This window comes from Aquarana catesbeiana, linkage group LG02 (assembly GCF_042186555.1).
Source record: "Aquarana catesbeiana isolate 2022-GZ linkage group LG02, ASM4218655v1, whole genome shotgun sequence".
NCBI classification, from domain to species: Eukaryota; Metazoa; Chordata; class Amphibia; order Anura; family Ranidae; genus Aquarana; species Aquarana catesbeiana.
The window spans coordinates 134,479,358-134,493,200 of NC_133325.1; positions in this window are offsets into that span (position 1 = coordinate 134,479,358).

Below are 13,843 nucleotides of genomic sequence, written 5' to 3' on the forward strand. Positions count from 1 at the left end.
TTGTAATTCTCGCCGCCAGTAATATATATATTCAATTAATTTTACTGATTGTTTGGGGATTTCATCAGGTAATTTGTGAAAGAGGGCGGCTTCAGGAGATCTATGAATGTTTACCCCCGTCACTGAATTGATTAAATTGAAAATTTGAATCCAAAATCTGATTATGAGGCCACCAAATATGGTGCATAGTCCCCAACTGACCGCAACGTCTGAAACAGTTTGGGGAAGTAGAAGGATGCATCTTGGCTACTCTAGTGGGTACCAAGTACCAATGTAGGAGCGTTTTGTAATTAGCCTCAATCAGAGTAGTATTAATGGAAATTTTGGATAACTGATAAACAAGATCTTGCCATTCTGTGAGGTCAAAAGTTATATTCAAATCTTTTTCCCATTGGACCATATAAGTCAATTTTGAATCTGGTTCAGTAAGGGAAGTATATATCGCAGAAATCCGACCCCTCTGAAAGCCTCTAGCCTGACAAGTTAATTCAAATGTTGTAAGCGTAAGGGGGCCCACTACTTGGTGAAGTTTAGATCTGGTAAACAATGCAATTTGATTATACCAAAATATTTCACTAGGGGGCATTTGAAACTCATCTTTGAAGTATTGTATCGTGTGCAATTGATTCCCATTCAGAAAGTCTCCAATTCTCAGTAACCCTTTATTGAGTCACCACTGAAACACCTGCGGGGTCAAACCAGGTGGAAATTCCGGATTACAGAAGATGGGAGCAAGTGGTGTATGGGGGGATGACAGGGGACTGCGGTTGAGTGACCTATCCCATATTGTTAGGGAATGTGATAGAGTGGGGCACAGTATAGGTGGGCGTCAATGGTTGGGAAGCCACATTAGTGATCCTATGGCCAATGGATGACAGGCAAGTGCCTCTATATAGACCCAAAGAGGGACTGAACCTTTAGCCGTAGTATAGGCCAATTGGGCTATTTGTGCCGGCTGATAATATGCCTGTAAATTGGGGAGACCTAACCCCCCCCCCCATAGGTTTTGGTGTATAAAGTGTTAGTTTTTGTATCCTTTTATTACCCCATATGAACCGCAAAATCTCAGCCTGTAGACGCTGTATGTCCCCCCTAGGGACTGCCACCGGTAAAGTTCAATCTAGGTAGAAGTGTCATTTTTATTGAATTGACTCTGCCAAGCCATGAGAGAGAATATTCAGCCCAGCAATTGAGATCTTCCTTGAGTCTTTTAAATAATGGGGGATAATTTTCCCTATAAATGGTGTCTACGGATGAAGTCAATTGTATTCCTAGGTACGGAAGGGAACGAGGATTCCATTGAAAGCTAAATGTATTTTGAAGAGCCTGAACTTCAGCAGGGGGTAGTGATATATTAAATGCAACAGTTTTTTGGGAATTCAGACATAAATCGGAAAGTAGTGAGAAATGATCTAGTAGGGATAGCAGATTGGGTATCGTTACTTGGGGATTAGTGACATACATGAGAACATCATCGGCAAACAGTGCACATTTGTGTTCCTGTTGGCCGGAGCTGCTGATTTAAAGCGGACTGTTTCCGTTACCCTTTTACCTTTAGTTTCACCAATACCAGATTTAGAGTCCACGTTGAACTTATCATCTAACAATATAGGCACCAGTCACTTTAGTACTTTTCCAATGCTTTAATGGGAGATAACTGAAAGAAGTAGCAGGAAATAGGTAGAAGAAGAGTTGCAGGGAAGTTCAAATACCTTTTCTTGGTGTAGCACTAAGGAAATGAAATCTCAGGGATGAATGTATCTTCGGTTCAGGATTAAATCTTTGCTCGCCCGGATAGGCCTCTCTCACTAACCTAGCAGCTGATGCACAGCACGAATAGAAAGTCTCTGCCACAGACTTGAGTGAAACAAAACTGTACGATCCTCTGCCACAGGATGTAGTAGTTTTCAATGAACAGTAACACAGTACCAGAACCTTTAAGCCGACCCGGCAGTACTATGTGGTAGGTTAACTTAAGATGCATCCTCCAATTGAGTCACCAGGCCCCTCTCCAGACCAGCGCTCCGCATTATCCTTCCATGACGGGTCCTCACCTGGATTCTTCTCAATTGTCCAGCTTCCTCCCGCAAGACAGACAGCACAGGACCATCTCCACAGCAGTTGTAGTAGGCCCCAGACAGACTTCTGGGCCCACCCACACGCTGCAGCATCGCAGTCCTCCGGCCCGGAGGACCACGAGGTAAGGCTCCTAACACATACCTGTCGGCCAGGAGGGTCAGCAGGTGGAATGAAAAGACCCTGAAAATATGGCGTCTGTCTCTTAAATACCCCCTCCCAGAATGCACCGCAGGGGACAACCTCTGCCGAGTTACTTCTGAGAAAGAAGAGCACTCAATACACCTCAGTCTGCTGCTTTCCAGCTCCGGTCTGTAGTGACACCGACATCTACAGGCGACAGAGTGGAACTGCACGCAACACAACCAAGGTTGGAACAGAAGCTAATTTAGCTATAGATTAAACCTGAACTATGTACAGAAAAGATGACCCACTAAATTTACATATAAACGGTAGATTAAAAATCTACCAGCGCTACACATATAAAACAGTTAACAAGACAAACACAGTCTGCAATCACTACCAATGGCTATAGCAACCGTGGCACAAACTTGGCGTGACCGTTCCATATATTCTTGAACTAGGAAACTCAGTAACACAGGTGGTACAGGTACAAATACAGTAATGCTGCTGGCCCACAGTATCTTACATTACTGAATATATAACATAGACATGATCTACATTATCAGGAGCTGCATCTGCAAGAGGGGTGGTAACACAAGCGGCTGTTTGAGGAGGAAAACAGAATCTATGCAGTAAGTCTTCCGGACAGTGGACAGCAAAGAACACAGCGATGTCCCTAAGCTTTCCCTCCTTGTGCGGGATCCTGTCCCTGAGGCTAAATTACTGCCCCTGACAAGAGTGGTTCCTCTACCTACTCTAGCCACTCGCAGAATGTGCACCAACTCCAGAAGGGCACTGCTGTTTATTAGACTGTTTATTAGCACTGTCCACACTAAAGATGTCCGCCCAAGGTAATCAGGACTGCAGTGTCCAATCGGACCACAGCTCCCCTGATGACAACTACAGAGCCTGCAGAGGAACAATATTCTCAGCCTCCACTTCCACCTGCCCAGCAGCACAGAACCCGGCACCACCTTCGGCATGGGGAATAAACTACACCTCTCTACAAGCAAACAGTCTGGGAGTCCACCACCTTCGCCGTTCCCCCTTCCTTGGTCTTTTTTGCTGTTTTATTGTGGTTTGTTGGTCTTCAGGGTTTTTTTATATTTTGCTAGTGCCTACAACACTACCCTTTACATGTACAGTAATGTATTTATTCTAATTATTGCCATAGCTGCCATTAAATTGAGGCAATCCTCTTTATTAAAAATGTCAGGCTGGCCTAAAGTGAGAGGCAGAGGTTCTACTCACAGAAGTTGTAGGCAGGCAGTGAGCAGGTTTTGCAGGGTATAGTGGTGGTTAGGCTGTACCATCTAGAGGCGGAGCACATCTGCCTTTTCTATCCTAGAATGGTTGTGCTATACAGCCACAGCACACACAGAAAGTAGTTGAATCTTTGCATACTGTTATCAAGATAGAATCCCACACAACACTGTTTTTTGGTTTACATTAAATTGTATTTATTGGTTGACATAACAACTGTTTATTCTGTATTGTACACAGGACATGATTTGAGTGTAAACCACCATCCTATGTAAGGCCACAGGGTCAGTACCCCAGCTACTATATTTGGTGTTTTGTACCCCTTTTATGTATACTTGTCATGCTGTATTGTACCTGTGCATGTAAACTGATTTTTCTCAAAAAGCCTGCTTTGGACAAAAGGATAATGATTCATCCCTAAATACTTTAGTGGAGTTCTCTGCCAATTTCAGGTTTTGCAGATGTCAAGCAGGATTCAATGCACACCCCAGAAACTGAATCTGAGCAAATTTTGTAATCCTGATTAGGCAGTAAAGCCCTGATCAGTATAACAGTCCTGGACCATGCACACTGAAATTAAAGTGATTGTAAAGTCTTGTTTTTTTCATTATTGAAATAACAAGCATGTTATACTTACCTGCTCTGTGCAGTTGGTTTGGAGCTCCTGGCCCCTCCCTCCTATGGGGGGTCCCCACAGCAAGCAGCTTGCTATGGGGGCACCCGAGTCAAGCTGCAGCTCCATGTATCCATTCAGACACGGAGCTTCGACCCAGCCCCTCTCTCTCCTGACTGGCTAACTGAGTTTGACTGACATCAGCGGGAGCCAATGGCGCCGCTGCTGTGTCTCAGCCAATCAGGGGGGAGAGTCCCAGACGGCCGACTGACTCGTGGACATTGCTGGATGGGGCTCAGGTAAGTATTAGGGGGGCTGGGGGGGGGGGCTGCTGCAAACAGAAGGCTTTTTATCCTAATGCATAGAATGCATTAAGATAAAAATCCTTCTGACTTTACAACACCTCTAAGTGGATGTTACACAAATAATCCTGTCTTGTTCTCTGAAATCTAGCTCTTAATAATATCTCCTTTACACTTAAATATAAACCCCGACCGCCCCCAAAAATATAGCAACCCTAAAAAAAAATGCATTTAATAATGCTGAGAGTTAATAGTGCAACTGAGAGAAGTAACACCACCAAGATATCACAACCCGTATCCTACTGTATGCAACAAAATCTATTTTCTTCTTATTAGTTTCTATATAGTTTTTTTTAACATCATTATTTTTTCATTTTAAACTTTAATGCTTTTGTTTTAAGTTTGGTGAGAAACAATAGCAATGATAGGGTCCGATACTAGTTACACTGTTATCTGGATCTGATAGATGCTTAAACTTTTGATTTCCCAACAGTCTAATTCCCTGTGGCGAACCAAAGAAAGAAAATTCATAACTAAATCAGCTCATTTCTAGATCAGCACTTTCAGCTGTTTATCTGATCTGCTTGTATCGAATAGAAGAGATATCTGGAACCCTGCCTGCTGACGCCAGCTTGATATTAAAACTAAGGCACTGCTAGGTAGAAAAATGAACAGTATAAGAAAGACAATTATATAGACTCAGCATTTACAGCACTGGGCATACATTTGTCTTATTTTTCAGTACTCTGGACTCTTGTCATTCACACTGTCCGGGGGGGGGCTTTGATTCCCCAATATAGCACAGAGGACAGCTCACCAAAACAAGTTCACACTCACAGTGACCTACATCATTATGGCACATGCTTCTTCAGCCCCTATTTGCAGGTTCTTCTCAAGACACTCTTTAACCACTTGCCGCCCATGCTATAGCAGAAAGATGGCTATAGCGTGGGCTTTCAATGCCAGGAGGGCATCCATGGACGTCCTCCCATCATCGCGAGATACGCTTTGTGATCACAGTCCTTGGGACTCAGCTGATCACAGATCGTGGTAAAGGGCCAAACACAGCGGCCCTTTACCAAATGATCAGCTGTCAGCCAATGACAGCTGATCACAGGATGTAAACACAAGCTGGTTATTGAGAGCACCTGTAACTGGACATGTGCACTGATAATCAGGGCACTGACTATCAGTGTCCTGATTTTCAGTGAAGTCCAAACAGTGCCTACCAATGCTGCCAATCAGTGCCCATCAGTGCCTCCTCATCGGTGTCACCTATCAGTGCTGTCTATCAGTGCCCATCAGTGCCACCTATCAGTGCCCCTCAGTGCTGCCTAGTAGTGCTACCTCTCAGTGCCCTTCAGTGTCGCCTACCAGTGCCCATCAATTCCGCCTATCAGGGCACATCAGTGCCACCTATCAGTGCCGCCTATCAGTACAGCCTCATCAGTGCCACCCCATCAGTGCCCACCAGTGCCATCTCATCAGTGCCCATCAGTGCAGCCTATAAGCACACATTAGTGAAGAAGAAAAATTACCTTTTTTGCAAAATTTTCACTCGTTTTTCATTTGTTTAGCAAAAAATAAAAAAACAGTGGTGATTAAATACTGCCAAAATAAAGCTCTATTTGTGTGGGAAAAAAATGATAAAAATATCATATGGGTACAGCGTAATTGTCATTCAAAGTGTGACCATGCTGAAAATTGGCCTGGCAGGAAGGGGGTAAAAGTGCCCAGTAGACAAGTGGTTAAAAAGGAATCTCCATGCTGAATTGGTTATGTTACAAAAATAACACTTTTACTGAAGGATTAAAATGATGAACAAAAAGAGTACGCAGTAAATGAGTTTTCTCCAATCTAGTCCATACTAACAACTCAGTTGCAATCCTCTCTAGTCTCCATTGGAGTACGGAACAAATCCTAGGGGAAAACACAGCAACTGGCCATGTTTTTCCCCAGAAAAGGGAATCCACCTTTCCACTGCTCACAGTTGTCAACTTACCATTTTAGCAGACTCCCTCTGACTCCACATATTTCTCTAATTCATGTTTCTGACAACCTCCCACAGAGTAATTCCCTGTACACACGGTCGGATATTGATCAGACATTCCGACAACAAAATCCATGGATTTTTTCAGACGGATGTTGACTCCGGAACTTGTCTTGCATACACGCGGTCGCACAAAGTTGTCGGAATTTCCGATCGCCAAGAACGTGGTGACGTACACCACGTACGATGAGACTATAAAAGGGCAGTTCAATACCAAGAGTGGCAACCTTTGGGCTCCTTTTGCTAATCTCGTGTTAGTAAAAGTTTGGTGAGAGATGATTCGCGCTTTTTCAGACTCGTGGTTTTCAGATCGTATTTCTGCTGTTCAGTTTGTGCTTGTGGGTTTGTATCTGGTCTTCAGTGCGTGCAGTGAGTTCCCATTGATTTTTCATTGTGTTCTTGTCCGTTCGTTACTGATTGTCAGGTCACTCTTCACAGCCTTGCTGTTCTTCAGTGCGTTCTGTTACTTCGTTCTGACCAGCCGACCGTTTTGAAGCCATGTTGAGCGTACGTACTCATCGTAGAGTTCGTGCTGTGCGGGGGCTTGGTGTTGGGGTTCTTACTTTGACACAAGCCCAGTCCATGAACAGGGTGAGGAGGAGTTCATGGACGAAGAATTGGTTGCTCCAGCGTGACCAATTCTGTCACATGCCTTTGCTCCGTGAGATCGGTGAGAATAATCCTGACGATTTCAGGAACTTTCTCAGGATGACGGACCCCGTTTTTCACCGTTTGTTGGCTTTGCTGACCCCTTATATCAGCAGGCAGGATACCTGCATGAGGCAAGCCATCACTCCGGAGCAGAGGCTAGTCACCACCCTGCGGTACTTGGCGATGGGGAGAAGCCTGCAGGACCTCAAGTTCTCGACAGGCATCTCCCCCCCAGGCTCTGGGTATCATTATCCCAGAGACCTGTTCTGCCATCATCCAGGTCCTGCAGAAGGACTATTTTAAGGTAAGATTTATCATTTTACATCACATTTTATTGTATTTAATGTTTGCTAATGTAATGTATTTCTTTCCTTATTCCCTAATTACCATGATTGCAATATGCTGTGAATGTCCCCTTTGTTCTCATGCATGCTGGTTTTATTCTACATTTTTTTTTTGTCCTCCATGCATATTTGCCTTCACTAACCTCCCCAGCATGCTCTCCTGGGCCTATATCCACCTCGCCTAGTCACTTAACAATGTATTTTGTCAGCTCCATAGTAGTGCTTTACCCTAAACACCCCCTAAAATGTGTACAAATGTTTTTTGTGCTTTAAATTCTGGAAGAGTGCCAGAGGCTTTTTTTTGGGGTCCCAAAATCATTTGGAACCCTCCCTCCCCCAACCGCTAAGTCAGCTGATACCAATACTCTACCTGCTAACTTTGCCAAAACCAAAAAAAATATACCTACCTCTTTTGTGGTCAGATTTCTGTATGAATTCCCCAAAGCATGTGGTGCAAGAGCCTGCTTGAATACTTTCAAATGGTAATGTTCAAAGTTTTTATATCCTATTATTATCTTGATAGGTAATAGCAGAATGTAAACATGTGCTAAAATGTGTACAGTGTGTATTTATATCTTTGTATTATGACACTTCTTACCTGTCCAGTGGCCTGCCAACAGTGTAAGTAAGGAGGGGCTGGCCAAAGTAATACACATTATTTATACATTCATCTCTCAATGAAGTGTAGAGGGTTACCTGTCCAAAACATCTCCCCCCCTAAAATTTTTTAAATGGCCCATGAGAGGGGGGAGGAATCTGATAGGTGGACCTTATACCTTTGTCTTTAAATACTCCCTAAAATAAATGTTATACTGATGTTGGCCAAGAATGTTTGTGTATAATCTGCTTTCAATGTTTATGTGCAAAATTATTAATTTTTAGTTCTTGTTTGACTCCACAGTTTCCTTCCAACCCACAGGAATGGCAGGCTGTGGCCTCCCACTTGGCCCAGCAGTGGGGCTTTGCTAACTGCATCGGGGCAATTGATGGGAAACACGTCCACATAGTCCCACCACCCAACTCGGGATCATACTATTATAATTACAAGGGGTTCAATAGTATTTTGATGTTGGTGGTGGTGTCGGCTACTTACGAGTTCCTGTATGTGGACGTGGGGAAGAATGGCCGGATGTCAGATGGTGGAGTCATCACCCAGATGGAGTTTTACAGGCGTCTCCAGAATGGCAGCTGGGCTTGCCACCTCCAGAAGACAATGCGGAAGAACTCCCATTCGTCTTCGTTGCAGATGAAGCATTTGTGCTAGGTGACCATCTTATGCGGCCATTCCCTATGAGGACCCTCACCCCGGACCAGAGGGTTTTTAATTACCGGCTGGCCAGAGCCAGAAGAGTGGTGGAGAACACGTTTGGAATAATGGCCAGCCGGTTCTGCCTATTTCTTACACCCATACACATGGCGGAATATAAACTGAATCACATCATCCTGTGTTGCTGTGTTCTCCACAACTTTTTAAGGAGAAATTCTTGGAACTATGCTGCCTCAGTTGGGCCTGAGGCTGGAATTAATATTAATGAACCAACCCTGATGGTGCTTGAAGCTGCCCATCTTTGCTTGCCCCCGCAGAGTGCCTGCGAGGTCCGTATAAGATACATGGAATACTTTGCGGGTAGGGGGGCAATCAATATGCCAGACAATGTCTGAGACATTTTTCAAATAAAAATATATTTTAAACTGAACAAATATTTGCTTTGATTTGCTGCTTGGCTTTCTTTTAGCTGTCTCCTCGGTTATCTTTTATTAATGGTCTAATTTTTTGGCCTTTTTCTTTAACAGTGCAAAGGAGGTGACAATCTCTTCTTCGGCTAACTATTAATTATTATGTTGTGGGTCTGCTACACACACACCTTGTTTTTTTTTGTGAATGTATGTAATGGGTTACTGACAAAATTAATAATAATTTTCAACACCATGCCCTAAATTTGTGGAGCCCTGAAAATGGCGTGATTGTGTAAGATTAGAAAGCACTGTTGGGTGTTATTTACTAAAGGAAAATACACTTTGCACTACAAGTGCACTTGAGGCTGCACTGAAACTGCACTTGTAGTGCAAAGTGTATTTGCCTTTAGTAAATAACCCCCATTGTCAATGAAAACACCAATTTTACTCCAAAAAATGCTTTTTAACATTGAAAGAAGAAGCCACACATCGTTGACTATCAATCTTTTTACTCAACGTACAATCACATGTGCGTTTCTAAAAGGTTTTTTGAACAAACAACATGTTTGTTGTATGACAATTTTTTGGGTCACATTAAAGTAGAAATTGCCTTTTAAGTTAAAACAGGCAGGTTTAAAACCATAAAAAAATACACAACTCTGGAACTTACAAAGTTCAAACTTTTTAAGAAAGTGAAGGCAATATCAGACATGAGTATTTATAAACTGTGTTTGATATTTCGTTCAGCAGATGGGGTGAAGTCACCCCTGGAAAAGCCAAATTTTGAAGATGCACACAAATTGCCTAATGTCAACATGTGCTAGCCGCCATCATGGGAATCAAGGGACATGTTTTGTGGGTGCAACCCCTTCCTCTCAGCTACTTTAATATTGAGGAAGGGGTTGCACCCACAAAACGCGTACATTGATCTCCCGTGATGGCAGATAGCACATGTTGAAACACTGTGTGCATCTTCAAAATGTGGCTTTTCTATTCTATTAATATGTCAAAAATTAATCATAAAAATAACAATAAAGCTGCAATAAGTTAGGGATTTCTGGGCGTTTTAAATTCTCCCTAAAACATTAATGATGTTCTTCATTTTTGTTTTGAACATCAAAGATGTTTTGCTTGATGTTTTCTAAATCCCTATTATACCCCATTATCTCCCCGATGAGGATCTGGGCACTTTCACTGGTGAAATTACATTTCTCTTCCACAACAACGCGATCACCTAAAAAAAAAAAAAACAAACAAAAAAACAACAACCATGTATTATAAATATGCAGGCATCCATCTCTTACCTGAGGCTGTGGTCCCAGACACTCACCTGTTGTGGTGACAATCTCCACAACGTCTCCCTCCTCCTCCTCTGGTTGGGTTTGGGGGATTTCCCCTTCTTCCTGAGGTGGGGAGTCCCTGCTCTCCTCTGATGAATGGTCCTGATGAATAGGTATACTTAGCACACAGATATTTGATGATAGAAATAGGAATATCAAACATTGCTTCTAAGGGTACAATTGTCTGTTTTGGCAGAGTTCCAAGATGAAGAAATGTTTTTGTCCTTTGTCAAGCTTGAATATTACCTGTTTTGTACAAGCTTCACAGATGGAGACACCCCTATAGTATCTACTGGAGCACCTGTGTGGCCCCCTAATAAAAAGGGTGTTCTTTTGTCCCACACTAGTGCTCCATTGTCCAGATGTGTAAACAGCTGCTGAGTGTCCTCTCCTTACACAGAATCTATTTTGCATTTCATTCTAGTTACAAACCCATCTAGACAACAAACTTATTTTAAGAGAAGTAGGCTAGAAAAAATGTATTACATAGTAGGTGAGGTTGAAAAAAGACACAAGTCCATCAAGTCCAACCTATGTGTGTGATTATGTGTCAGTATTACATTACATATCCCTGTATATTGCGGTCATTCAGGTGATTATCTAATAGTTTCTTGAAGCTATCAATGCTCCCCGCTGAGACCACCGCCTGTGGAAGGGAGTTCCACATCCTTGCCGCTCTTACAGTAAAGAACCCTCTACGTAGTTTAAGGTTAAACCTCTTTTCTTCTAATTGTAATGAGTGGCCACGAGTCTTATTAAACTCTCTTCTGCGAAAATGTTTTATCCCTATTGTGGGGTCACCAGTACAGTATTTGTAAATTGAAATCATATCCCCTCTCAAGCGTCTCTTCTCCAGAGAGAATAAGTTCAGTGCTCGCAACCTTTCCTCATAACTAAGATCCTCCAGACCCTTTATTAGCTTTGTTGCCCTTCTTTGTACTCGCTCCATTTCCAGTACGTCCCTCCTGAGGACTGGTGCCCAGAACTGGACAGCATACTCCAGGTGCGGCCGGACCAGAGTCTCGTAGAGCGGGAGAATTATCGTTTTATTTCTGCAGTTGATCCCCCTTTTAATGCATTGAACTGCATCTGGACAAAACATGGTGTTTTATTGGCTGAACAAACAATGTTTCCTACGAACAAATAATGTGTCCATGAACATGAAAGTTGCCATTTTAAACTGTAAAGAAAAGCACATGGAGCAGCACGAACATAAGAAAAATAAAGAATAGGAACACAGGACAACTACTTACTTTTTTGTAGCACTCTCCTGATCCTTCTTTACTGATCGTGCTTCCTGATTTTGAGGTTCGACCTTCCTCAGTTGATCCTTGGATTGTCATACCCCAAAATTTCTTTAGTCATGATCTTGGCCTTTCTCACATTTGGGTTGGGGTAAGGTCCATACTTCCCGTCATAGTCTGCCCTCTTCAATATGTCCAACATCTCCACCATCTCCACAAAGGACATATTTAATGCCTTAAATCTTCTCCTCTGGGATTGTGACGTTTCTGGCTCCGGCCTTTCCCCCCCTCCTCGTTGCTGCTATTAGCACGCACCTGTTGTATCTCCGCCATGTGCTCTTCCCACTGCGCAGAATGAGAAAGGATGGGGAATAGACTAGAAAGAACGTCAGGGGCGGGTGGAGTTTCATGCATGCGCAGTGTATATAAAGAGTAACACGCGTGCGTCGTACGTACGATCTGTGAGAGGAGGAAGGAGTTTTGGAAGCGCCGATCGTGATAACGAAGGTAACATTTAAACTTGGGCCTATACTGCTTATAGATTGAGGATAGATTAGGAGACTTTAGCCTGACATTAGGGTTTGTCTTGTGTATTGCAGATAAAATGGATGGCTTCAATGACCACAACTTCCTCCCCCTGTTCATAGACAAGTACAGGGAGCTGCCCTGTCTGTGGCAGGTCAAACACCCGCATTATAATCATAAACAAAAGAGGCAGGCAGCGCTGGAGAAATTGCTGGAGTTGGTGAAGCTGGTGGTCCCCACGGCAACCATCCCCTATTTAAAAGCCAAAATTGGTGGCCTGAGGAGCACTTATCTTAGGGAGCGCAAGAAGGTCCAGGATTCCCAGAGATCTGGAGCTGCAGCAGATGACGTTTATGTCCCCAGGCTGTGGTACTAAGAGAGACTGCGATTTCTGTCAGACCAGACTGAAGTCAGGGAATCCCACTCAACCCTTCCTTCCACTCTTCCTTCCACCCTATCTTCCACCCCAGCTGAGGCTTCCAATGTCCAACCTGGGCCTTCCAGCCAGGAAGAAGTGGAGGAGCCCAGAGTCAGGTATAGCATTGTTCTACAGATTTCTGGTCAATATATAAATGTTTCCTAGATGTTATTATTGATCACTAATTGCTGATTTAATAAAGTGTTTTACATATCAATAGACAGTAGTGGGCAAAAATAATCGGGACAATAATGAAAAATGCTGGGCTCAGAATGATAGTCTTTTCTATTTATTAACATTCAATTTGCAACAGTCATGAGCTGAAAATTGTGTGTGATTGATGAAGAAAAAACTACAACTATATCCATTTTTCATACACAGGAAGACTTCAGCCAGGAGGAGGCTGTGGAATGTGGCACACAGGAGGAGGCGGGGGATAGTGGCAGCCTGGAGGTGGCTGGGGTAAGTGGCAGCCAGGAGGAGGCCAGGGTAAGTGGCAGCCAGGAGGAGGCCAGGGTAAGTGTCAGCCAGGAGGGGGCCGGGCCCAGTAGGAGCCTCACAGAATCGCAGGTCCCTCCCCTCTGCCTTCCAAACAAAAGACCCAGGAAGGGAAGTAACGTGGAGGAGTCAGTGCTCAGGCAGATTCAGGAGGCTTCTGCGTCCCTCAGAGCCACACCCATTTGTGAAGAGGCCTTTGCCTGCATGGCTGCCACCAAGCTGCAGGACATGCAGGAGAGCCAACGCCTCATGTGTGAGGACATCCTTTATAAAACATTAACTAAGGGGGTGAGGGGCGAAATCACACCCAATACTCACCTGTGTGAATTGCATCATCACCTCCTCCTCCTCCTGCCACAACTCCAACACCACAGACACAGTGTGGAAGGAAGAGTGGAAGGAAGACAAGAAAGTGTTGACCTGGGTTAAGTCGGGTCTGACAAAAGATGCAGGCTCTTGTATGACCACAGCCTGGGGACATAGATGTCATCTGCTGCTGTTCGTGGTCTCTTGGACTTCTGGACCAGATTGTACTCCCTTATATATGGACTCCTCAGGCCATCAATTTTGCAGTAAAATAGTTGATGTGTGCCCTGAGAGCCAAATTTCTGCTGTTTCTCCAGCGTTGCCTCCCTCTTTCTTTGGTTTTTATAATACTCGCCTATGTGTGTTTTCCTTCAAAAAGGACAGTTTGTTTGTGAGGAGGCAGGTACATTTCA